The following is a 25,781-nucleotide window of genomic DNA, read 5'->3' on the forward strand; positions in this document are numbered from 1 at the left end:
AGGCACCACAATGTGCTCTAACAAACATGATCATTTTTAGGTTACACAGAAACACCCTTTTGGGTTCTGGTTTTGTTAGTCACACATACAAATGTCATGAGAATGCAGAGGAATACAATAGAACAAAACAGAACAAATCACCACCACCACACACTTTCAACACAACAAAATGGAAGATAAGTAGAGCTGGAAGATAGGGTAAGAAAAAAAAATGCTTAAAATGGGTTTAGATAATCACTTGAGCACTATCACTGACCATGCATCAGCTAGATGATCACTGGTAAGTCCCCAGAGGCATGGGTACAGCAGACACAACTTACTGACGTGCCACCATAGCCAAGTTCAGCCTGACACTAACCACACAGCAAAGAATCATCTAATACTTCTCCACAGGTACCTTAATTTCGGCAAATATCAGGCACAGGAAGGAGGGAAAACAGCGACTATCTCGTTCCTAGGTCAGACTTTCTTGTTCACACTGTAGCATATGAGCAATCAAACTAGCTGCAGAAGCCAGTAACTGGGGCAAGTACCTACACTCGTGTCCCCTGTACAAGGGCTGGGCAGGAGCGCCCTCCTCACCCAGTCTGTAGGCCTGCTCTTCCTACACGGATTTGTTTTAACTGAGCAGTAGGTACCCTAAGGTAGCCAGGAACACAGTGAGCAGTTTTACAAGTGCCTATGAAGGCAGGCATGCTCGGGAATACGTCATTCTTGAGGCCCCAGGAAGGCTTCAGGAGGGAATTCCCAGGGCTCCACAGAGGCATGGAGACACTTCTCCTTCACACACCGCACTGCTCACTTTCCCTGCTCTGTACAAAACCTTCTGCCTGCAGTTTGCACTTGTGGAAGAAACTGCATGCAAAGATGACAAGGCAACTGTAAATGTTTGATGCTGTGACAGCACTGGGTAAAGAGTAACAACGAAGTCATGAAATAAAAGCTTCGGTGTTCCCATTGCCTAGCAAACTCCTTCCTGTCCTCAGCCCTCCCAGAAGCACCTGGGGGACTGTTCATCTTCCCTATTAGTAACAACAGCAGTTCAGTTTCCACAGCTCATCACGCTCTGCTAAATGTACCACATAAGGTGTTGACTGTAAAATACAGCTCAAAATCCATTTCATAAGGCCAAATACTAACAGTCCTCCCTCCTGCAGGGCTAGGTGGTAATGCATCTGAGGATTTCTTTGCAAAAGTCACTACCAGTTTTATTAAATATGACCTGAGGCATCCAATCCCCAAACCTACACTAAACATTTTCAAAAATGAAGCAGGACTATCATTCTGTGGGCAAAGACCTACCCAGAAAGGTGAATTGCTACTTGCCTTCAGACAAATTCTGATAGCAGACGTTATACATAGAAGGCTATGTATAACTGAGCAGATGTCCTTAAAGCAACTCTACAGACCTAGCTAAAAAAGCAAGGATAAAGATCATTAAGTTTTCCCTTTTACATTTACTTAAAGATAAAAACATCACTCAAAGCAGAAAAAAGTATGACTAATCCACCCTTACTTTGAAGAAAATGAAATTTCCAAAAGCAAACTTAAAAAAGTCATCCTTTCTCGATGAAACATTCCCTTTCAATATACAAGCAAAATGATTTTAAAATGTCAACATTTATTTTCAATGATTAACAGGAATACAGATTCTTCCCTCAAAATATTTTAATGTATCATATTGCTATGTAAAAGTATTTTAGCTATCACCAGAAAATACTTTGGACGTTAACATGTCTTTAAAGTCAAAACACAGTATCAATACAAATTAAAATTTTGCATATAATACTCCAACGGCTTCCTTCACTCTAATAATTAACCCAATACACATTAAAATGTTCAAAACAGAGCAAGATTGTTCTGGACACGTCACCCAAAGCATTAAAGACTGCTCAGATTCACAGAAGACACACACTGGAGGAAGTTTACTAGCAATGCTACAGATAGAGAGCTCCTACCTAAAGGATGCTGCAAAATCCCAGCAATCACACAGGGCAGTGGGGACTGATAAAAGAAGTAAATATGTAAATAATGGAGGGAAAAAAGGGTGACAATAGCTGTTGCGTTAGCATTTCTTTACCCATAAGAAAGTGAGATTACATAATCACACCTTCAAGTGACAAATACATCTTAGTCTAGCAATAACTTCAGAGGAGGTTAGGTGTCAACTGAGGCTGCAGGTAGGGGGCAGGAAGGTGGAAAGCATTAGGTGTTTGGTTTTTTGTTTTGTTTTTTAAGTCAGAAAATTATTTTCCAAATTGCAATAAAGGACCTGGCCACTTAACTCATCCATCTCTCACTATTCAAAAAGTTTTGGAATACCCAGAATTTCTACAACACTAAAACAAAGCCATCACGTCACAGCCACACTTCAACAGAATGAGCATCGCCACCAGCAATAAATTCAGGTACAGCAACATATTTAGTATCACTGAACAGTTTTACACATAAGACAGTCTGCCTAAACAAACATCATTTTTTAAACGAGATTTCAAGTCTGGTTACTAAATCTCTAGGTTTACAATACAGGAAGACATTTGTAAAACATTTAACCTATGACCACATCATGTTTAAGTAAGATAATCAGCACAATGGAAAAACTTACGCAACTTACAGGACATGTTAAAATTCACTAATAAGAAAGATTTCAAGAAGTAACCACAGATGCAATATTTCCAGTGGATCATACTAGGCTACGTGCTTGATTTAATACAACTCAGTACTGCTATCGGTGATCTAGGAGAAAATACAGCACCCCCTCCCCCCCCCCCTTTTTTTTTTTTTTACTACCCTAAAAAGTGGTAGGGTGGGGTAAATAACAACAGGAACAGGAGAGTTTGGCATTGGATAAAGCTGCTTTGGTTAAACAACATCCATCCTCCACCCAAACACTGCCTGACACGGTGTCAAACACGAACAAACCGTACGTAGCCAGCAGCCAAGGGCTGGGAGGCTGCAGGTACTGCTGGAGAGAAGCAGCTGAACAAGAGCACATGTGGGACATCACAGCCGAAGGAACATGGCTCCACCATGAGCGGGAAATGCTCTCCAGGGAGCAACATGATAAAACTAATAACTACACTGAGCTGAAAATCATTTTGGCCTTGCCCACTGGAACCCAGTGGATTTCCCGTTGCTAGGAACCTTGGACTGGACTGACAAAAAATAATTAGTACATAGATGAATAGCATCTTGTAGTCTAACTTCCTATACAAAATAGGGTTCAGAGCCTTGTCTACTAATTTTTATATCATCTTGTAACTCCTTTTCGAACTCTACATATTTAAGATATAAAAATAATTAAAATTAGATACCCTTCTATCATCCTTAATAACACTAATTGAAATTTTGCTCCACCTAGTGGTTGATGTTTCTGTTTGTGATATTCCACTGAATTCGCACAGCTTGTGACATACAGCCTGAAAGCAAGCTGCAGAAATCACCAAATAGAAGCAAGTGTTTCAGGGGTGTACAAGGTATATCTGCCAGACCTCCAACTTCAAAACATTCATAAATGCCTGCAAACATTATTATTCTAGCCAGTTACAAGGCAATGTGCAATATTCAAATTAATCTCCCACTGCTGTGATCTATTACAGCTCATTTGAAATAAATGGCCACTGGCTCTGGTCCCACTCCTAGGAAGTTCTAAAAATAAATAAATAAATAAATAAAAAATAAAATAAAATAAAATAAAATAAAAGCACTGTATTAATTGCAATTTAGACATATATATACACACACACACACATATATGTGTATATATATATAGTGCAACCACCCTCCACAGCCATATAAGTGTGAAACAGGCATTAATCCAGCATTTTGTATCCCTAGTGGAAAAAAACTGTGTTAATAACTAGGTCACCACACATTTGCTCTGGTCCCAGAGATTACCTTATCAAGCAGAGCTAATATAGCAAACAGCCAAATTAATGAAAATTTATGAAAATACAATTTACACTAAATTTACATCTATCTGAACAGATTGAGAAAGCACTCTAACAGTTCAGAAGGGCTATTTTGTGATAGGCAATTCTAGTAAAACAGAAAATGTCTGAAAAATTTCACTGTTTTTCCAGGTACCCTGGTGCTTACCTTCACTTCCTATAACCCATGCTGGAGGAAAAAGACACATGTATATAAAATACATATAATACTATATATTATTGTGTATATTATACATATAATACTATATATAGTATTACTCATTTTTGCTTTGCTTTTTCTCAACTGTCTATTTTTTTTTTTTGGCCAGGAATTAGCTGCATCTTAAGTGGGTTGCGCCTTCCCCCCGCCACCACCATTAACCAATAATTTGCCATTTTAATAAGTATCAGTTCTATAAATCTAGATAAACATCTATCAGCAAAACAACATATCTAAAGATAGATCTTTAGACATCTGTCGTCCAAGAGATATGCAAAGAGCTGTAATGACGCTCCTCACATTTCTGCGCCCTTCGCAGGGCATTCACGTAGTTCAGAGGCTTAATTCATTGCACTGGCCCAGGCCCTTTTACATAGGGAGACCTTCTCTTGTTTTCACACATGCAGACACATCTTCCCTCTCATCTTTTTTTTTTTTTTTTAAATAATAATCAAGGGCCACAACCTATGCAGTAATGTCATGATAGCCTTAAGCTAAAGGTGAAGCTTCCTAAATAGTTTCTTAAAAAGTACATGAATGGAATTATTCTCCTAAAATAATATGCACTTAACTATGCACTTATGATTTAATTAATAGCCTACATAATCATTGCATTTAGATAAGATGTATTTTGTGAGAAAAATATGTAACTATAGAATAAAAATCACATTCTTAAAAAGAGTCCTGTATTTAAAAATTGTTTCTTCAAGATTTAAAATAATTCTAGCAGACCATATCAACATTCTATAGATCATATATTCTTCATCTTTTTAACATGCATATATTCATATTGGATCTTTTCTGTCTTCACTAGAGAAAACATACTATTTGAAAGCCACTTTATTTTGAACACATATATAAAGTAACTGTTCAGCAATGCAAAGGTTTTAGCCTTGTTTTTTCCTCATACGTTAACAAGCTATTAAAAAGAAAACACAAACCCCAGCACCGCAGAGGGAAGAACAGCTGAAGCAAGCACAGCAGTTTCTCACGCAACCCCAAAATTTTGGTTGAAGAATCCCAAACAACATACTCCTGCTTATAATAGAGACATTTTCTTGTATTTGGCTCTGCCCTGGCCACCCCTCCCCCAGCCATATTCCACCATTCATAACAACAGACTTAGGGGATTTCTCTGTGCAAAAGTCAAATAAACTGCAGAAAGAAACCAAGCGTAATTGGCATTTGAGCTCATTCAGCCCTGATATGTTTGAAAAGGTTGTCCCCATGATCTGCAACTTTTTCTATTTTTAAAATACCTTTCACAGGGAGGCAGCGTGCTGGAGGTCAGCACAGAAACCCTCCCCACACATAAGAAGCGCTCACGCCTGTCAATATCTAAATAGATTGATTTTAATTATATTGAAATTTGAAGCAGCTCTTCAGCATAAATGCTGTCTGCAGTGAGACAGAGAACTCCACCAGCTGATACATTTGAATATTGAATGTCCTAAATTAATTGTCAAGACGGCACAGCCTGGTGGCTACCGATCTGTTAAGTAAATCTCAGAGCAAAGACATTAAAATACACGTTTCCAACATTAGCAAGTACTAAGATTATTTCAGGTATTTTATATACACAGATTATTTTCAAAGCCCCATTTATACCACAGTGAGCAAAGATAAGGCGCCAGGAATCCAGAGCTTGGCGGCATCCGTACCAGTGCAGCGGCATTTCCTGTGTGTCCCTGCGCTCCTGCAGCTCCGTGCTCCTGCTGATGTGAGCGCTGGATCTGCTGCCAGCAGCGCCCCGTGACAGAGCACCCCGTGCAGCATGAGCTGCCAGCGGGAATGCGGACACAGGGCGAGGGAAAAAGAGAGGCATTATGCTTAAAGAATACTATGTGGTCTGCCTGTTAACATTACCCGGGGTATTTGAGGCAATGAGCATGCAGCTCAGAAAGCTGATGGCATCTTTAAATCTCTTTACACATCATCCTTAATGATCTCCTGCTCAAAAGGGGAAAAAAAAAAATCCTGTTCTAGCACCACTCTGCAGTTTTAGGCTGAATTCCTGAATAAACCTAATTATACTGAAATAAGGAGAACCTGGATCTTCCAGAGACCTTCAGCTGAAGGAATGGGAGGTGAACCTTGACACCTTGTAGTCTTTCTGAAGACTACGTATCACTTTCTGAACTACAAAGGAACCCTCTGTCGCAAAGATCTGTAGGTGAATACTCCAAATACTCTATGCAGATGAATCAGTTGTTGAAACGCAGGCTACTGGAAATGGTGGGATTCACTATGTGGAAAGAAGGTAATTCTTTTTTGAGAAATAAAATGGAAACCAAGCATCTAGAAGTACAAAAGAGGTTAACAAGCTTTCAGTTGTTTAAGCATATCAAAATGTGAAAGAATACCCTTGGAACGAAGGACAAAATACTAAAAGTGACCTTATTGCTAAGGTGCCTCAGGCTTTAAGACTGGGTATTATCTAGTTATTTAATCTCTGTGCTTCAGTTCTCCATCTGTAAAGCAAAGATAATAATATGTTCTTACTTCTCGGGAGTACAGTAGAGCCAATTCCACAAATATTTGCACAAAATGCTCATATACTAAAAATGGCATAAAGGAGCATAAAATAGCAGGGAGATATTCAGCCCAACCAGTGTAGAAATTCGGAGGTACCAAGTGCTTTCTACACTACCCTCCTTGCTACAAGCAAAGGCTGTTTAAGCACAGGTCAAGCAGGACTAAGACAAGCTAAGGAGTCTTAAACCTCTACCCCATGCACATCAGAAAACGACAAGAATCTGGGAGAAGGACGTGACAAATCTCAGACTTCCACCTTGCTCATTGCCAGAGAGGAGCGCCCAGATTTCTGTCTAGCTTTTTAGGATTGAGAGCATCCAACAGCCTCCTGTCACATACAAATCGCAGTCAGCAGCACCCTGCCCAAGCAACATAAGGCAAGGTGTGCAGGACCAGCATGATCCATACAGCTTAGAATACTGCCAGCATCCAGGAAACCTCTATCAGTCACAGCTGAAATGAGAAAATTAGCTGTTCATCATTCATATTGCCATCCAAGCTGATAGTCTGATAGGTTTTTTTAATTTCCTCTAGCCGAAGAAATATCCCATTCTCCCCCTTGTGCACTTATACACATGCACTAGAAAGACTAGAAGACAGGGCTTCAGCAATTCAGCAGCAGACAAGGAAAGCAATGGAAGTGCTTCATGGAAAAGGGCAGGAACAACATACCAGATTGCTCGTTTTTAGAGCAGACTAGCTTGAGCTGACGTGTATCACCAGCTCACGTCATCACCACCCCTTCCTCTCAAGGGCTACATCTATTCTTAGAGTTATTTCCAGGTTTTTTCATTCAGAGTGGTCCCACAACATTAAATGCTTTTTCAAATTCAACTGGATGCTTTCCAATGTACTTGCCAGCAAGACTACAGCAATCAGAGTGCAAACTCAGAAATGTGACAAGAACTTCTCCTAGCCATGTTAGCATACTTTGGAGCCCATGAACTTGTTTTTTTAGTGTTCTATTGAGTGAAAGTTTGAGGCTTCTTAGTAGTCCCTACATACTTCTGTATAAAATGGCCAATTTGCCTTCCTGGACATACAGCATTACGGCATTTCCCACTTAAGAAGCACTCTTGGAACATTCCTTCCAAGGCACGTCCTTGGGACTGAAACGTGCTGCTGTGCAGCTCTGAGGCACCAGCCTCCACCAGCTTTGCTAAATAGAAATGCTGCAGTGCCAGCAACTGCAAGTCACCACTTCTCCCAGCCCCACCACCATCGCAGCCACTTCTCCAAGGACTCACCAGTACTCCTGGTGACCAGGGTGAGGGGGAACCATGGCTTTGCTCTATGACAGCAGCTTTCATCCTGCCAGGAAAGCATTCTGCAGGCCTAGCTCATTTCCTTCCCCGGCCTCCAGAGCGAGCAGACACCATCTCTGAACACATTGCTGAAGGGAGTGCTTGACTGCTCTAGTATGAGCTCAGAAAGCCACAGTGCTCAAAGCCGCCCAGCACAACATACACCCAGGCCAATGTGGCATCGTGTTAACACTGACAGCACTAACAGGGAAAGCTGCCCATGCATTGACAAGCTTGCAAGCTTCCTTACCCTATTGTTCCTGGGAGCGGGGCAAGGATGTGCTGAGGGGAGCAGCACTGCAAGCCTCGGGCCTCTCAGCCCCTTACTTCTTTCCAGGCACTGTGCTCTAGCCCAGCCATGGCCTGTTTTCTTCTGAAGTGCTAACTAGCAAAGCCAAAGGAGCAATAAAATTTCTATAAAATTTCTGACGTACAAGGAGACTGAGAACTTGGGTGGGGGAAGCAGAGCTTTCTCATTTGAAGTATTCTACTGGAAATGTCTTATACTTCTTACATTCCTGTTTGCCACTTGATTTCATTTTTTAAAGTCTGATTAGAAATTGTGGCTGTGAGAATCACTTTTATAGTATTCCAGAACAAGCTGGAACCAAAGCAAGACACGTTCTCTACGCGAGCACCAACATTCGCTGCAAAGCGGTTCAGCCTACGCAGAATGAAAACAAGCAGTGTCCTGCACAGCAGAAATCCCGGAGCCTCCAGAAGAGAAGCAGCGCAGGGAAAGCTGCGGCCTCACACTGCACACCTCCTCCCGTGCACCTCGTGGCCTTGCTCACCTCAGCGGCTGCCTCGGCAGCCTGCGGTGCCGCGCACAGGAAAGGTTGCTGCAGGCAGGGCTGGCTTCTGTCCTGCATCTATTTTTATCAAGGTGCAACCAAGTGCTGCAGATGCAGCGCAGTGCTGCAGTGTTGGCAGGGAGTCCCAGCTCAAGAATTCACCTCCACGGTTGTTTCCCTGCAGACCAGCTGAAATTGCTGCAGAAACGTCATAGGATTTCTGAATTTGGGATAACAGGAATTGAATTAACTCAGGAAATATCTTCCCTGGGAAAAAACAAGCTGTTGACATTCCTATCAGACCAAACTTTTACAATAACAGTGACTGACAACAAGCGAGTTTAGTCAGTGCTTTCTCCATATCTGCAAGAACTGATTGGCAACAAAACAGAACACAAATTGCCTCCTCATTTGGAGGATAAACTGATCTTAAAAGCAGGATGCTTTAAATGCTATCCCATTTAACTCAAACGAAACCACATATGAAACCCTAGCACAGGGCCTGAGCCACTGTGTGCAGGCTGAAACAGCAGAGCCGCAGGACACTGGAAATCAGCGCTAATACACACGTGCTCCGTGCACAAGCAGAACCTCAAGGTCAACAGGTCGAGGCTCCCAACAATGGCAACGTCTAGTAGCAGCGCCCTGGCACATACTGGAACCTCGTGGTGTGACAGAGAGGAGACCCAAGAGACGGCCCACGTCCAAGCGCGCGGCAGGAGCTGCGGGGGTTACTCGCACCCGGGACGACGCAGCTCCACACAAACTCCATTTCTCCAACTCTCACAACCTCCTTGGTATAGAGCCAGTTCTGACAACTGCATGTGCACAAGTCACCTGCATGTCACAGGGACCCAAACAAGTCCTATTCACTCTCTCCTGCTTACTCCAATTTCTAATTTGGATGCGATATATTTATGATTTCTAAGTACTACTTTTTTGTTGCTTTTTAAAACAAAGACCCCAAAAGTTTATTTTCTCCAGATATCTTCTCTCCACATTTTGCTTTCACTTCACTTTCATCTTTGAAAGAAGACAGCTTGGACCAGTTCAATGTTATGGTATTGCTTATAACAGTTAAGAGAAAACAGAACTTGACGAAAAGTAAACAAAAAAATTGTCCCAAAAGTAACACCACACTCTGTTTTCAAAAGTAGAATATACCAGCTCATTTGTTTTTAATAACTGTAAGGCAAAACTGTTCACAGAGTAAACCAGCAAGCACTCTTAATATGTTTGGATACAAAAATCATAGAAATCTAATCTAATCAGCACATCAAATTACAGTAGCAACTAAAATTATGAAGGTGCATCTCCATGGAAGATACTCATAGAAGGCTAACTTTCTATTTTGCTTCAAGGATTACTAAAGCGGCTTAAGAAATCTTTATTCAGATTATTTCCATGACTCTGCAACATCAGAAGACTTTAGAATTAAAATTAGAATTAGAAAGAAACCCTCCAGTCCCACAGAACCACTCCACAATTACTGCAATTTGCAAGTGGATCCAATTCCTAACAACCTCTCACTTCCTTCAGATAGCTAGGTCTAAACCTTAAAATTTCACATTCAACAGTACATACAAATAACCCAAAAGATTTAATAAAGTCAGCACATAACTGCTTTAGGAGGATCTTTATGAGAACTCAGGGAGAAGAGATCAACAAAGTAGCATTTAAAATGATTCAGATAAGCTCTCTCCCACAATAGAAAAAAAAAATGTAGTTTTCTAACTACAACAGGAAATAACTGTCACAAAAACTTTTCATGGTCTCCTAAGATGCATCTTATACATTCTGAGAAAAATTAGACCACCACAAAAACCTATAATCTGGTAAAACCTGAAAACTCTGTTATCTACCCTTCTGAGCCAGAAAATGCTGTAAAATGTTGGCACTGGAGAGAAGGAGGAAAGGGCTGCTTTATTTGATCTTTTTTGTTTGTTTGTTCTTGATCTGCTTTTTTGTTCTTGCTTTATTTGATCTTTTCAAGGAAAAAAAATAAATCTATCTCCCAAATGACATCAAGTAGCAGAAATCAAATTGCCACACTCCACACTTTTTCGAAGACATATATGAAAATTTAGATTTCTCTTGGGAGTTTTCAAAAAATATACTCACAACCAAACCATTATGACAACAACTCAGCTTCTGCTCAAGCCCTCGAGATGCTGCATTACTCTGAGCCACAGGGAATCAAGATTCTCCAGGAGACCTGTGGCCACAGGTCATATCACTGCAGCACCTACAGTTTTCACATTCTCCCCACCTTTATACCTCTGCAAGCTCGGGATGGTGCTAATGGGTGTAACCGAGTAACAGGTGTAACTGAGTGCCACTCAATAAAACGCTGATGATGATTCACTAGCAAAAAAAAAAAAAAAAAAAAAAAAGGGCACAAAATCCTCTTCTCTTCTGTGGCTCTGCAGGGCTCAGGAAAGGCAAAAGCCTGGAAAATATTTCAAAAGCTGATGTTGGTGTAGTTGGTATAGTGACTTCAAGTACACAGAGGATCAGACCTGCTGAAAAAAGGGGCTGCTTTTACATAATCACTCCTCAAAACCCTGCTTTTCACCCAGAAATTTTATGCACACACACGACTTGCTTTCTCCTTTTCCAAGGATACTCACACACACTAAGTCCCAACTGAAACAGTGCTCCTTTATACAAGTCTCAAGTTTAAAAAAAAAAAAAAAAAAGGCATGGAAAGCATCCAAGGAAAACACGTTTTGCATAGTTAATTAAAGAGTTAAAAAAACAGCAAGGACGTAATGACAACTTTGGAATATAAAATCTATGAGAATCTATTTTTGAGGAGAAAGCTAAATATTACTTCATTTCACCTTGAAGAACTTGTGCTTTATGGTAGGTGCTTATGAATGCTAATCAGCTTATTCTGAGAGATGAGACAGCAGTTTTTCCTCATTTTAAACAAAATAATGCGAGACAAAAATGTAGCCAAGTGATGCCTTATCTCACCCATGTCACCTCCTCATGTCCTTGCTGCTCCAGAGCCACAGATCAACAAATGAATCCTGCAGCACAACCTCAGAGTCCAGGTACCCGGTACTGATCTCAGGAAGCAAAGGTGGAAATAATTTCTGACAAAGAATATTCACAGCAGATTCTTTCCTATTCCTGTCCAAGCTGAACATCCCTGGGCATGGCAGCTGTGGCATTATGACATGGGGAAAGGCTGCATGCCCTGAAGCACATGCTTCCTGCATCTTTTAAAATCTCGTAAATCAAAGTAGCAGCAATTCTAGAGCAGATAACACAGAAGTAAAGAAACCAGCTGGAGACAAGAAAGATCCAAATATAACTGCTAACTCTTCTACAAAATTTTTACCTACATGGTTGGAAAAACCACATCATCACCACCACAGAGTGGATGCTCACACTTCCTCTCTGGTTGAGGTTGTGCATCTGCACCCGATTTGATCACACAGAGCAGCTCCTGCCTTGCTGGCTGCCCAGTTCTGGGCCAGTCACTCCTGTCACAGGCAGCAGCCTCATGAGAGGAGGTGTCCAGGGGTTTGCCAGCCCAGGCACACATTAGCACAATCTCCCACACCACAGAAAACAGATCCTTAGCTCCCTCCTCAGCCCCCCTCCAGGAAAGGCCCACTTTCAGGCACAGCAGCGATCCACCTCAGCCACAGCCACCCTAGTACCACAGCTCCCAAAAGGAGGAGGGGCAGGAGCTCAGGCACAGGGTGAGCAGTGGGATGCTGAACAGGCTTCTGTGGTCACTTTGAGAACAGACTTTGTCAGATTCTTCGCTGGCTACTTTTCTACAAGATCCACCAATGTCATTCAGCGGTTCTTGAAACAGAGCAATACAGTTGTCAAAAAGTAGCTATTTCAAGCTTTCTGCTTTTACCAGATTTAAGGATGCAGGAATGTCCAAAATAAATGAAAGCCCAGGCAGAGAACATGTAAATACATGAAAGCCCAGGCAGAGAACATGCAACATCAGGAGGACACTGACTAAACAGATTTTGCTTTCTGCATTCAAGTTTCATATACGAACCCAAACAGCTTTAATACTGTTTCAGTGAAAATTATTATTTGATTTTAAATTTTCCTAAAGTTGCAAAATCTGATAGCAGCTCTTCCCAAAACTTTTAATGGTTGCTCATGCATATCAAATATTCAGATTACACCTGATGAAAATTTTTTCAATACTTTCAGCATACTCCAGATAGAAAAATCTAGTACTGAATACCAGCAAAGAGCTCTAGGCTATCTGCGCCACTGACATATTTTTTCTTTCAATTCACTGCTAAGATCAAACATGCCAGCTCTACTTCCAGTGACTACTGTTGGGAACTTATATCAAGCCAACAGATAACATCACCCTATTTGAAAAGCTCTCTTAAGTGGCACCCTCACAAGCAGACTAAGAGGTGACTGCATTATCAAAAAGTGCCATTAGTAATCCCCCTTTACTCTTCCATGAACTCAAAGCTTTAGATGTGCTGAAAGAGATTTTCCCAAAGAAGTAAAGATTGTCTTAAACATATAAATAAAATCATAAAAATACAAAGAGCTTGGTCTCCTTCTGTTTTCCTCCATATTTGTGGAACCCTTGGAATTAATTACTCCAAGGTTAACGGCTCCCAGGAAAGTCACCAAGGTGCCTACCCGAAAGAAGCTCCCCTGCCAGGACTTGCAGGAAGCATCACTGCCATAATTCTTTGGACAATCTAAGGCAGGTATCAGCTGAAAACTGCCCGAGAAGGATGATAAGGAGTTTGAATTCTCTCTCTGTAGAAAAATTTGTTTTCCAGTTCACCCTACAAGCACCGAACCCCTTTAAGTTTTGTAAGCATTCAAAGGTAGAAAACCACCACAAATTACAGACTGAAAATGCCAGCCAGCAAGTGCCTTTTATTGGTCACAAGAAAGATTTAGAGCACCCAGAAAGTGGCAAACACCAAGTTTCCACCTGGACCTTCATGGCACATATGGCGGTCCTTTCAGAAGGCCCAAGCAGCAGCTAGGAAGTTGATGGAAACACACGCCCAACTGCCTGAACTTGGTCAAACCTCTCCCCTCGTTGCCTCCAGGGAGCCCCCCCAGTGACACACGGACAGGTCTCTCTGAGCCGTGCCCCACCATACGGGCACGGACATGCTGCACCCGCGGGCTCTGTGGCCACAGACCTTCTGCTCCCCACACGCTACTCTGTTTTGAGATGCTGTCCCTCATCTAGCTGGCAGAAGGCTCCCTTTAGACTAACCCTGCCTGTAGCAGTTACCATGGGCAGAACCTCAACAGAAGCAACCGCCTAAGCAGCGGCCGCAGCAGCCGAAGGACACGAGGGAGATGGGCGGCACATTGGGGAGATACTAGCGGAAACCCTACCCATTCACATGGGTTAGGCCCCATCCTGCTGGCGCTTCTGAAGGGGAGCAGCAGTCACCACACTGCTGTCATTCCTCCCACGCACAGAAGTGCCATGAGCAAACAGAACAGGAAACGCTCTTTACTTGCATACCCTGAATCCGACACGCACATATTCCCCCGCTAACCCAGGGCACGCCTGAGCAGTAACACACACACTTGGTGCTCTGGACACCCAAAGCTCTCTGCACCTGCAGCAATGCACAGAACAAAGACCCCGGGTGAACTGAACTCAGCTTTCCAAATATCCATTCCAGGGAACATTCAAACAGTCTGGCAGAGCTTTAGACTAACTTTAGAGGTTCCAAACTGAAACTCCATGGAGTACACTGATCTTGCAGAAAATTCATTGAATATCACAACGTTTTCACTGAGAACAAAACACAGTCAGGGATTTCAACCCTACTAAAAAACTAACAAAATTGGGATCCCATTTCTTCCATAGCAAACTCGTAAACATAAAAAAAGTATTAAAATCTTTCTTTAGAAACACACAGCAAGGGCCAAAATTATTGTTTCATTTTTCAGTGACAGGTGAATCATGCCAGAAAGACTTCAAGTGTCAGTCTGTTTTTAACTTCAAAGTAGACTGGAGCAGAACACCACATCCAAACAAACTGCTTCACTCCACACTAGATGCAAGACAAACTATCAAGATAGGCACAAATACACCTCATTAGATAATTTAGCAAGATGGTTCTGCACTAGAAGTCCTTCATCCTCAAATTAAGTGAAAACTTTGACTGTTAAAGTTAGTTTTTAATCCATGACACATAGGTAACTCTTCATTAACACATTTTGAAACTTGCTTTCTTCATTGGAGCAGAATCTCACTAATTCACACTTGCAAAGGACACTTTGATTTTCTGAATTATTATTAAATGGAAGAAATCAAGAAATGTTGTCCTAAATGACTAATAGTATTTTTTACAATAGTTTTACTGTAATAGAAAGGGCGGGGTTTTTTGATTAAATAATGATCTTTGATCTCATAACTACATCTTTTTGACACGTACAAAAACGATCCTTTTATATGAGATATGTGTTAGGAGAAAGAACAAGAAGGATATTGTACTTGTCTACTTAGGGATTATATAAAATGTTACTGTATTACAAATAAGATTTTCCTGCTTCAGGAGAAGAAACAGCCCTACAGGCCCATGTAAATGACTATGCTCCTTTTAACGGACCCACCTCTGATGCTCAACTCTTCTGGTTCCTCTGCCCTTGAAGAACATATTATTGCCTCTCAGGTAAGCAACAAATAAAAATGTGTTTAGTGAATCACCCCACTTCTGAACTCACCTTAGACTTTTGACACAAGAGAATACAGTTCAATATATAATCACGAGAAAGAAACTATACAATTTCAATAGCATATTCCTTCGTATGAAAAAAAAAAGCCAGAGCAACAGCTATTACAATACTCTAAACAAAAGAAGGGGGCAAGACAGCACACATACAAGCAGTATGTCCACAGAAAGTAAAACAAAAACAATTTAAAACTATTTCAGCCTATTATACCTGGTAACAAACTGTTGCACAATGAAATGCATAAAAAATGCAATATAGTTAGTAGATTTCTCTGCAGCTCCAAATAAACTATGTATTAACACCTAAAGTCTCCTTCGTCCTCTCAAAATCTAGGATTACACTCTAATTTTCCATAAAGTAATTTTAACTTCAGAACAACAGCTTGTCACGTAAAACATTTTCCCAATTGCACAGGCATGCTTTAATTTTCTTCCATTTTCCCCTTGAAATGGGTTTTGACTGTTGGGTTTTGGATGAAGAAGAAAATATTAACAATGGAAGTTTACTCGCTTACCTCCAAAAATGAAAAGCGAACAGAGGGCTGCATGGACTGCAAGGGCTTGTTGGGGTTGGGCTCAGGCTCCTTGGGGTGAGACTGAAAGTTAAAATAATGTCATCTCTAGTAAACAGAAGGTTTAGCAAGAGTTGCATGTTTTAGTGCAGGAGTTATGAGAAGAATTGTGGTTAGAACGGAAACAGTACTGCCCTTCGAATGGAGCGACAGACAGTAGCCACACAGTTTCTAACATAACCCTGAAAACAGAGCCAATTTAAACAAAAGCAAATACCAAATACCCTTAGATAAAACCTCAGTGAAATCTGGTGCTGGCTGTATGTGTTTGGCTATTATTGATCTCCCCAGGAACAACACTGACATATTTGAATGCAAGTCAGAGGCCCGAGTCACAGAGCAACACTTCCCTTTGTTTTTCCCCCCTTTAGTCTTAGGAATTTTTTCAGATTTTTGTTATTTGATATACAAATCAGTTGCATTAAAAAAGAGGAAACACTAAAAAAAATCATTAACAATAAGAAAACTTTTGGTAAAAATAAAAAAATAAAAAGAATTCTAATTTGAGAGCCTAAGACTCTGGCACATACTAAAAATTAAAAGTGACCAAGTTAGCTATTAAAAATTCTCATTCAATATAAAATGCTTAGTCACAAATATCAAGTCCTTTATGTATGTAATCAAATGGAGATACAAGCGACTATTCTCAAAAACAAAACAGAAAAAAAAGAACATTTAGCTATAAAGGTGCCTTAAAAAGCTGCTTAAAGTGCAGCTCAAATCAAAATAACTCGCAGCAAAATGGTAGGTCGGGAGAGATTTCACAGGTACACTACAAAAATATTTTCATGCAGCCCCATGCACTTCTCCCCATAACACTTGCAAGAAAGCTTTTTTCTCCCCCTCCCCCCCCGCCTTTTTTTTTTAAAAGGCATTCAATACAGTAGCACATCTGCTGCTGCAACTCACTGGAGGAATTTCTCAGTCTAAAGCTACGCACAGCTCTGCCTGCGCAAGGGCAGGAGCTCAGGAGTAACCCCCAGCCCCTGCCCCAGGGCAGACCCTCACAGTCATGCCCTCTCCCCAGGGAGGCCACGATGGTCGAGACGCTGAGTGTCCACTGTGTACAACCAGCTCCAACCCAAGTCTTCATTCTCAATTGCGTGCAGCTTTGCTACACTTGAAAACATTCCCATGAAAATCCTGTAGGGTGGATACCCAATTCAGGCTTTTTGGGATCAAAGTTTCAGTACAAACAGCACTGCTGCTTCTAAAATAGTTTAGGGAAAACATTTTTTTGACATTGTTATGTGTTCTTGCAACCTTTCTTTCTTAAGTGGTTCTCATTTTTGCGCAGTGAAAAGGACACAAAATCTGGCCAGAGATGCCGCACTGCATCGCAGTAACTTTGGGTTACTTTCTTTCAGTTTCCCTTTCTTTGCCCTGTGCGTGGGCCAGGGAGCCGGCTGCAAGCTCTGCCTGCGCCAGCCCCAGCCTGGGCACAGATGGGCGGCCCAAGGCGGCACCGCAGCGGGAGAGGAGCTGGCCTCTCTTCAGTCACAGACCAGCTGTGCTCGCACGACAGCCTTTGTGAGCTAGGAAGCGGCATGAGGAGCCAAAGACTCATTACATCCGTCCTGACGCGGCTCTGTTGAACCCAGGCTCCCAGCAGTCAGTCTGCGCAGGCCAGCAGCGCAAGTAGGGCATTAACTTGGGTAGATCAGTGCTGTTTTGCTGGTGTCCTCTCTGCTTCCCTGCATACATCTGCTGCAAGGTGCCCCGGAAAGGTCTTTGCTTGCATATGATCAATGTAGGTTGGTGAGAAAGGGTTTCTTTTTGCATTTTTAAGCTCCATCTACAGCGTACTCTCTACGCTCACTTGAGGCCAGCAGCAGCAGAGCAGGCAGTCCTATGTGCTGCTGCCTGGAGCTGGGACCTCTCCTGCACTGCAGGGCGCAGCAGGCAGACAGGGATGCACATGATGGAGGGAGAGAACCGCCTCCAAAAGGTAAGAAACAGGAAGGTGAGAGGAAACTATCCAAAGGAAAAGAATTGCAGGTGGGCAGTGAAACAGGACCTGGCACCAGCTGGCCAGAAGCCACCAGGCCTCAGCCATGTGGAGTCAAGCCTGGGGGCAAGGAACTGGAGCCGTGAAAGGACAGGGAGAGAATGGCTGACACTGAAGGAGGCGATTATACTGCCCTCAGGCCCTGACCAAAACCAATATTAACTCGCCATCTCCCCTTGGCTGCGAGCAAAGGCCAGCGGCAGGAGGTGGCAGAGCACATCTCCCCTCTCTGCTGGCTGCTGCAGCAGGAGCTACGCGAGCACTGCTCGCGTTCCCGCTACCGTGACGCCTACGCGTCCGTCGCGGAGCAGGCTCTCAGGGCAGTCAGCTGCGCATGTGCTCGTGCTACACATCCATAAATTCGCACCAACTCATGACACTGGAGTGTCAATGGAGCTCGCTTTTTAGCTCTACTTTTTAAGACCTAAAAATGACATGTGAAAACCTGTTAAAACAAATTATCACAGTGCATATGTGGCTGACAGGCAGCCTTAACTCTACCACTTACTAAATTTGGAATGCTTCATTTTAGATTCTTAATATTATTTGAAAGAGCTTTCTGCAAGTAGTGAATATCAAATAGACAGACTGTAATAATTTCCCAGTGATACAATGGAATTCTAGTCCCAACATTTAAATTTGACTGAAAGAAAATTTACGAGAAACCATGTTTGAAGAACGCTTCAAGAAGCAAGGTGGGGTTTTTTTTTATATGTACCCAGATTTGCTTTTATAGATAACTGAAAGTAGAAATTTCAGAGATGATTTCTGAATGGACCCAACTTTGACACCTCAGGAAAGAACAATTTCATGGGAATCATTAAGTGGTGGCAATCAAAACATGGTTTTCCTTTCAGTGCACCTAAGTGGGAGTTTAAAAAGTAAAATATGATGACCAAAAAAGTCTAATTTAATTATGTAAAAATTAAAATATGTCAGTGATTAGTATCTCGACAATGCTTTAGCAAAAACAATTAGCAATACTGAAACTGAATATAATTCTTAATTTTATCAGTATTTAAATATTGTAGAAATATGGCAATGCAAGAATATGTATGTCAGGTTACCAGCAAAAATGGTAACCACAAAAAAAAACCAGATTGCCTCATAATACAAAAAACATATATATGTTAAAAAATGAATCATTTCACATCCTTTGCAGTTACTGATATTATTCTGATTTGATGATTGCATAATTCTATGAAGACTGATTTAAAAATATTTAAATTTCCACATCTTAGAAGGATATGACTATCAATTATTCATGGAAACCATTTTAATAAGCTCCCTGATAAGACCGTCCTCCAAAACTCATGAAAAATTAGCAATGCTGTTTTTTCAGAAGAATTCCTACAGCTTAATGCGCTCACAGCTAGCATACGCTGCCCTAACTAAAAGCAGCCAGACTGAAATGCAGGATTTCTATGACAAGCACAGTGGTGGGGAACCCAATATAGCACAGTTACACTTGTTCCCTGGAATAAAGTGCTCTGTCACCTTCATGTGATTATTAGAATAAATTATTTGCTACAGTGCACACTTACCTATAGCCTTCCCTCTAAAACATGGCACATGTCAGAGATAATACCCTCCACAGCTAAATAACTCTACCGCAGGCATTTGCAGCGTGCAGTTTTTTTTTCTACAGCAAGAATGGGGAAGTCCCAGGGAATACGAAAGGATTTGACGTCACCACATCTATTTACCTAGACAAAATGAGCGAGTTCTCGGGGCATCTGTTACATGCATACATATACGCTTCACATGTCAATGTAAAAGGCAGAAATGCATGAACAGAAGTAATTTTTGGCTTTAACTAACAAATCTTGGCTAAATATATGATGGCATTTATGAATAAAAGATTGTACTTACTATCACTAGATGTTAAAATTATATATTTCCATGTAGTTGCTCTCTAAATTGCTGAAAGTACGCAAATGAGTTAATCAGCTTTAAGAAAACACCAAGTAAACATCTGCTAAACTAGGTAAACATACTTACTGCAGAGACTATCAGGAACCCTCCAGAATGTAAAATGCAGTTCATTGATGTAGTTATATATGTAAAATACGGATCGCTCCTGCTGGATTTTTGCAAACAGCATTCCTGTAATGCTTTAATCTCTTCCAGGGCTCCCTATTATTCAGCAGAGAGGCCTTTCTCAAAGGCAGCAGTGGGATAAGCAGAGAGGAAGAGAGGGGGAGAGGCAGACAGACACCACGGCCTACTGACAGCTTCTTTCCCTGGCAGCTGATGGGGTGCCCCATGCACTGACATTCCGTAACTTAAAATACACAGAAATGCTTCCTCCCAATGCTGCAATACCCCAGCTCTGGGCTTGCACATGAGGTGAAACCAACTGCAGTGCATTGTAACCGTGTTCCTCCAACCTAAAGCTGCAGCGCTCTGACACCGTCAGCACGAAAGCAGGGTCCTCGGCTCACGCGCGCGTGCAGGCGAGCACCATGCAGAAACCGCTGCGACATCGGAGACGGGCAATACTTACTCCAAGGTCAGCCCCGGAATCTGCAGTCGTTCCCGCTGGGCTTTCATGGCTGTCGCGCACTAGCACAGCCCGTTGTCACCATGGCACACACTCGCTGGCAGCATCCTGGCGGCGACAGCGAGCCGGAGGAGCCGCCGTGAAGGAAGGGACTATCGATCTCCCGGGGGCGGGGGAGCCCCGCAACTTTGGCTCCTTCCAGGTCTCACCGCCAACGCGAGCTGCCGGCTGCCGCGCAGGCTGAGGGCACCGCGCGCTGCGCCTATCCTGCGGATCCTCCGCTCTGCGTCCCCTGAAAGGGCTTCTGCCTCTGACGCACACGGGCTTTGCACCTCGCGGGAGAAGGCAGGAGTCCCCTGCGCCGCGCCGACTGACAGCGCAGAAAAAAAAAACAGAAGAAAGCCCGGACGCTTCAGACAGCTTCTCTCGGCAACTGCCAAACACTCGCCACCCCCTCTGATCCTGTTGAATGGAATTTAGCCATTTTGTTTAAGCCACATTATCCCTCTCCTCAGTAAATCATCGGACATGCAGTGTCTGCAGGAATAGAGTGGCAAATCGCTGAATGATATAGATGCTCTTTCCTTAACAGGGGAAATTATGACCAAGAAATGCGAGGAAGGAATATGTTGTTGATGCTGATACAAAGGGAAAAGTCAATGTTCTCCTCTGTTCTGACTGCATTGAATACAAAAGCGAAATCCATGCATTTCAGGTCTACCTTTTTCAAAGTAATTTCACTGCAAAATAAAGCAGCATATAACAGTTTGTAAGGAATTTTTATACCAGTGATGTAGCATGGGATGCCTATTAATTTAATTCTATTCCCTTCTTTTTATTTAGTTTTACAGCTTCTTTTTATTAAAAAAAAGCTGCAAATTGTTTCATGACAACTAGCATTAGTCAGAATGTTTTCTCTCACCCCTACACTTTCCCAATGCCACAATGCCACTCCATCTTGGACCACTTGCACCTTACAGTGAGATCCATGTCGTTATTTCTTTCCCCCTATAGGATTCCCAGCCCTGTTCCAGGCACGGCACACGCCGCAGCCTCCTCAACATTCAGGACCCGATGAAGCTGCTGCTGCTGCTGTTTGGATCTCCTGCTTCATACACACAAGGCTCCCACCTGCCTTCCCAAGAGCGGAGGGGCTACGCCACTGGATTTCTTCTCTCCTCCTAACAGCTCTAGGCAGAAACATTCTTCTTTGATAATTAACCTTATAGCTAGGAAAAGCCTGTTTACTTTTTTTTTTGTAAATGAAACATTAGCTCAAGGTGACACTCTTTTTTTTTTTCCTGTAAGAATTATGTTTCAAACTAATGTGTTAGGGAGAGTGCCCTAAAGGGTATTTGTAGCACTTCAAGCAAACAAATACTAGACATTAAATAAGCACTTGCTGCTTACTTTTCAAGACTAACATCAGAAACACGTGAATTGTCACACAAAGGGAGGCAGCACAGAAGGGCTCAGAATTTCACACACACAGGAAGAAGCAATCATTAAATTCTTTTTTTCTGTTGCATTTTTTTCCTGTTACAAAATATTTTTAATTCAACTAATGTGTTACCCTGAGTACTCATGCATAGGATGCCAGAAACAATACTGACGAATACCCAGAACTTCACATTTCAATTTCTGAAACGTACCAGACACATCTGGCTTTTAGTGTACCAAAGTCAAGCCCCAGCAAGCACAGCTAGATCACACGTCCCACAAATAACCCTGCTAAGAGGGTGCTACCTTTTCCTAACAGCTGACAGGAAGCAAGGCCTGGATCTATGGGAATAAATTCAAGATGCAAGACTGGCACAGGTATACGCACAGATCATCATGAGCACAGGGACTGGGTAGTGCCCAACTTCATCTTTAAAAAAATGGTCTTCAAATTTTACTCAAAAGACAACATTTTAATAAGATACTCTCAAACATGGAAAAAAGCACAAAAGGACCAGCTGCCCAAATGTCTTCAGCCCTGAAGCCATGAGGTGAAGCTGCTCACACCTGCATCTTTCCCCAGGACTGAGTTTGGAGACAGTCATTTAAGAGCAGAGATAAGGAGAGCAGGATGCGAGACTAGTCCCAGATTTGTGCCCCTCCCCTAACTGCTAAGGATGGGCAGTTCGACATCTCTCACAAACAGGCTCCGGTGTTTTCTAATTAAAGTCTGTTTTGGCCATCCTGCCTTTCCAGTAGCTGTGCAGGATGCTCTGGATGAGCGAGGATTGCGGGTTTGTGCAGGTAAGCGCCTGCCCGTGCCCCACGGGACCCAGCCGCGCAAGGCGCTTGGTGTGAGCCCGGCCCAGCTGAGGGAGCGAGCGTCCGTTTGTCCAGCCCAGAAGGATGGAACCACAGACACTATTGCTACGAACAGCGCAGCACAAGCACCTCCTCAGAATGCAGCTTCCTCAAAAGCTCCACACGCACTTTCAGAGTAGCTCCCATAAAGCCAATTTTAATATTATTAGGGTGCCATGAGGAGACAAGCCCACGAGCAGGGTGCAGGGTCACTGAAGCAATACCAAGACAGACAGCAAATGAGTATGTCACAAAATGCTGATTTATAGCGTGAAACTCTTTGGCAATGGGTACATTTTACCCATAGGAGGAGACCAGGCTGTAGCAGAAGGAGCAGGACTGGCAAATGAAACATAGCAGTTCAAACATGAGCAACTGATACAAGGGCTATTTTGAGACCATGATAAATCAACCTCTTTGCAGAGGCAATTGACGCAGGCACTTTACATCACATTAACAGGAGATCATCCGAAACTGAGGTTAGGCTATAGGTTTACTTTGAAAAACCATCCTCTATGCATTTTTGCCTCATTTGGGAAGTAGTTCAAAAACTTAAGATTTACTGGAAATCAACAAATGAATACCTATGAGGAGATCAAATTTATGCAGCTTCTGCAGGAGAAAATGAGAATTGTTAACAAATATCTGGGGGCAAAAAAAATAGTACCAATTATAGGAAATCCTTCACATGAAAGCTGACTTCAAATTAGACAAAGCAATAGTTTGTATTTAATTTTGGATTGAATATATATAAGTCAGTCCCATCAATACATAGCTGAAGCAGCAAGCCTAAGTTAAAGAGGAGGCTCGCTGCACTGCAGGAGTCTTATTCATTCACTGAAAGCAACTGCAGTTTAGTCCTAGGATATATAACAGTCATTGTACTTGCAAAGACAAGTATAAGGTCACTGCCTCAAATGTAACAGTTTAACCAATTTCTTGGACTTTGGTATCATCCCTAAAGTACCTATCATGAATGTTATTTTACTGATAAAACCAATCCCATTAGTTTAGCACTGTACAACACTACTTGCTATAAAAAGATTAGATTAGAACAAATACTGCAATATTGTGTTAAAGAGCTTAATTTATCATTAATGCGATTTAAGCTGAAAACTGCACATCCACAGGCTAAAATGCTGGGATGTTCTCCTGAGGGCTCTACTGCAATACAACTACTGGAAAGAAATTCCCCCTTTTTGCCTGTCATAAACCAACTTCCTTCACAAGAAGGGAAGATCTACTAGCAACTTGATGAAGACTGGAAACATTCACTCTAGAAACTAGAAAAATGTCTGGGTAACTTCACAAAAGTTTGGGTAACAATACACGAGTAATAAAATTAGCAGTTATTCAGGTTTGCACATTATATTCTTCAGTTGCCTTTTACACTCGTGATATATTGTTCTGACCTTGAATGGCACTCCCAATAAAGGACCTCCAGGGAAACGTACCCATTTCAAGCGATAACCATCAGCAGTACTCATCTTTGCAAACGACCTGCATGTGCTCAGCAAATGGGCATTCAGGTTGCTGCATGGCAGTTACATGTTTGTAACTGCAAAGTGATACTCGGGGACAATTTTCTCTCAGCTAGTGTCATGCTGCACAACTTTCAAGGATGAAAGTTGTAGGTACCTGTAATGCAGGTACATTAACAATGCTTTTTTTTTTAATTTAAAACAGCACCATCTCCCACATATGATTCTGTCTTCTTGGATTAATGGCAAAATTTAAACTCTCCCAAAATACTGATAAATAACAGTTCACCACAGTGAACAGTGCCACAGCAGCTCGCTCAACAGATCAGCTTCAGGCACCTCTCCTTGCTCAAGCAGGTGCCTGAAAAGCTTAGCTTTATGAAATTCCCTCAGATGTACAGAAACATACAATTCTAAAACAGCAAATTTTACACTCAAGACTGTGACACTGTAGAATCCTCTAAAAGGTGCAAATATATCTGAAATCCTAATGGTCATTGCTAGCTTTGCAAGCCATTGCTAGCTTTCTGATTTAGGAATAAACTTTAGCAGGAAGGATGAAGGAGCAACAGAATACAATACTGCTTCCTGGTGTCAATAAAAGCATGAAAAACATAGCACTGTAGAACCGGAAAAACCCAAGTCCAACCTATTTTTGTGCTTTCTTTCCCATGCAGTGTGTCTGGAGTTGAGGGATTAATTTTGAAACATGAACCTATCAGTCTGTTACCTCCCTCTGAGTGAAGTCAGCAGCCTGATTCTACTTGAGGCTTTGGAGCAAAATGGTGCCTATAAAGCACATCTTGTCCTTCATCTAGCTGCTGGCAAGGGTCAAGAAATATTTTTGCTCTTGATGTATAACTGGTCAGGGTTGTTCTTGCTTGTTTTGTCACTTGCCACCTACTTTCTTGAGAAGCATTTGAGATTGGCCACAACTAAGACAGCAACACCAGACAGTATCACGGATCCTTGTTCTTAGATTCTTGATATGCCTTGCTCATATGCCCAGGCTCAAACTAATTGCCCAACTTGCAAAGGCAAGGAATTTCTCAACTTGGTCAGACTACAGGAGGTGCTGGGTGGCTTTCATCTGTCTAGGGCTCTGCGGAAGGGCAGGGAAGAGGCTGAGGAGGATTGAAGAGGCTGTTCACCGTTCTCTGCACTCAGGGGCTCGGTTTGCACAGGCTCGGCACGGGTAAAGTATCTGCCACTGCAAGGGCCTCACAGCTTAGCAGAACCAGGCTCCTCTTCACATCTCTGGTTGCCAGGTACAACAGCTTAAAGCAGAAGTTCCCCACACTCAGAGTATTCAAAGCTCAAAGGGCAAGGGAAGACCATTTCGGAGCCTGCAGCCCCCAGAAAGCCGGGCTGTGTGTCCCTTCCCAGCTGTGAATTCTGCCAAGTTCCAGCAG

The sequence above is a fragment of the Tinamus guttatus genome, unplaced genomic scaffold, assembly GCF_059628265.1.
Source record: "Tinamus guttatus ecotype Peru unplaced genomic scaffold, ASM5962826v1 Tinamus_guttatus_pri_ptg000277l, whole genome shotgun sequence".
NCBI lineage: Eukaryota > Metazoa > Chordata > Aves > Tinamiformes > Tinamidae > Tinamus > Tinamus guttatus.